We start from the raw sequence: 2,508 nt of genomic DNA, 5'->3' as shown, positions 1-2,508 counted from the left end.
TCTCTCTCTCTCTTTTATTTTCTTTTCTATTTATCTATTTTGTTCTGTGTTGTTTTAGTTTAGTAAAATACTAAACCATTTTATAAAATCCTGAAAATAGTTATGTGGCTAGAGTTAAAATATACCAAACCGCATAAAATGTTCCAGTAATTATTGGACATATATTATTTATATATCAAATATATATCCAATGCAAATAGCTATTTATTTAATTCAAAGGCCCAAAATAATTAACTCTGAGATACCAAATATATTGTTTTGAGTTTTACCTCTTTGCAATATTTTCAGAGACTAAGAGGAACATTTTCTTGGACTTCTTTGAGGAGATTTTAATGTTGATCATTTTTAGAAGGTTTCTGAGGCTTTGAAAATTCCTCAATTCAAATTTCAGAAATTTAAATATGATGCCTGGATGAAGATGGAACTATTTACAAACAATATTCTAGGGCTGTGACAACTCACCCCCACTAAACAAGAATCTTGACCTGAGATTCAAGTGTAGGGTAAGGTGAAGGGGAAACGCAAACTAGTATAATCTTCATGATCCAGTTGCACTCCAATTGAACGTTGATTCGTTCACCATTATTGTCTCGAAGTCTTGCTCTGAGAACTCCAACTAACATGACAACGAGAGGAAAGGAAAGACCCTAAAAGGATGGTTCTTCTCGAAGGTCGAACAACTCAGGATTAACTCACGGAATGAGACATAGCAACATCTCTCGAGCTGAGAGGCGAAGCACTCATCTATAGGAATGGAGTGAAGCAGATGACGAAGGTTCACTAGGTAGACCACAATTCCACACCTAAGAGGGTGGTGAACGGTTGTCAACGTAGCGAGGAGTTGAGTTTCCATAATACCATAACGATGCACCTTAGGGAAGGTGACTCATAGAAATATCCCCTTAAGTGGCAAAAAGAATTACCTTTGATTCAGAGATCGTTGAGACTCTTTAAACCAACCTAAGGCAATTCTCGACCGATCGTTTGGAGGGGGTCAGTAGAATGGCATACTCGGACTTGGATGATGTGGATTACCTTGTTGAAGACAACGCAATGGATGAATTTGCTTATCACCGGAAATGGAAGAGACCCATGGTAGAATGGCACATTGGCGGTGCAAACTGGGAACAAAATGCAGATGCTGGGAATGATTCTGGTAACTGGGGAGAGGCTCAACAATAGAGAGTTATTCCACTATTGGAATGGTTATAGCATAACCGAGGAAATTGAGAGCGCTATACAGTTAATGCCGACGATCAAACCTAGCACTTGCGCGTGCTCTCAAGAACTTGATCAATTCCATAATCATCAAGGTTTTACCAACATCCGTGTCAAGGGTCCGGTAACACAACTTACTACCATGATGAATGGTGATGGAGGATGCAGACGCAAAGGAGGATAACACCTTTTCAGATTTCACCCTTGGCGGGGCCAAGGAAATAAAATCTGGATGATCGACCGAGAGACATTTAGCACTCCGCTTCTAATGTTCTCCTTGATGTGCTAGTGTAACCCATTCATAGATATGGTTTGATATCTAAAACATCAAGTAAAAGGTCGGACTTCGGGAACACAAAAATCCATAGGGGCAACTAGGGAGTAAACCCTACGAAATCCCTATGGGGAGGTGGCCAACTTCATCAATCAAGATATTATAACAACAGGTCTTCCGACTGGGTGTGTTGGCCACGACATCCACTTTACCAGTTATCGCGCGACCAATATTATAATTCTTGGGAAATATTCCAACCATCATATCTGCCTGGGATTCAGATCTGGTTGGTGTCAGGATATTCCAGACTCATCGAGTCTAGGAAGAAAAACGGAAGTTTGCAACACAAATCGACGAGATGACGTTGCGGGATTCTCGGGAGATGAACTACGATAGCAAGCTCCAAAACATGAGCTGGTTCTGCTACAAACATGTGAACACGTTGTCCAAGACAAGCATGACCACAAAGTAGTCTTATAATAAAACACTACCGAGTTCAGGAGGGGGAACCATCAACGAGGGTATCGAAGTCCTTACATAAGTCCGGATTAGCTCTTATGAAGAAACTCCTTCTCCTTGAACAAATCAGTCAGTGGCTTGGTGTGCTAGGGGTACATATAGATTGAAGGTTGCAAGTCTTCAAACCACAGAATTCTTCGCACATGTGCATGACTGATTTGGGATGATTCCAAAGGAAACAACATTGACTTTCTCCAATCCATGGCGGCAACTTGCATCAGATGCACATGAATTAAAGGAAGTCACTACCTTCATCCAAACATATGCTTCATCAGCTAGCATGAACAAATGCTTTCAAAAGTTTCCAACACTAGCTTAATGTTCAACAAAATCATGGAGGAGATAAGGATGTTGTCAATGGGCTCAACAACAATTCATCTAGGTTTCCTTTTAAAAGGAATTCCATATTTAAGTGAACACGGTGATAGCATTGGTCAGACCAAAGATGTAATGGTGTATGCTCGAGGGATCAACCACGAATAAGACAACATTACGAG

The sequence above is a fragment of the Triticum aestivum genome, chromosome 4A (assembly GCF_018294505.1).
Source record: "Triticum aestivum cultivar Chinese Spring chromosome 4A, IWGSC CS RefSeq v2.1, whole genome shotgun sequence".
Taxonomy (NCBI): Eukaryota; Viridiplantae; Streptophyta; class Magnoliopsida; order Poales; family Poaceae; genus Triticum; species Triticum aestivum.
This window is presented reverse-complemented; position numbering follows the sequence as displayed.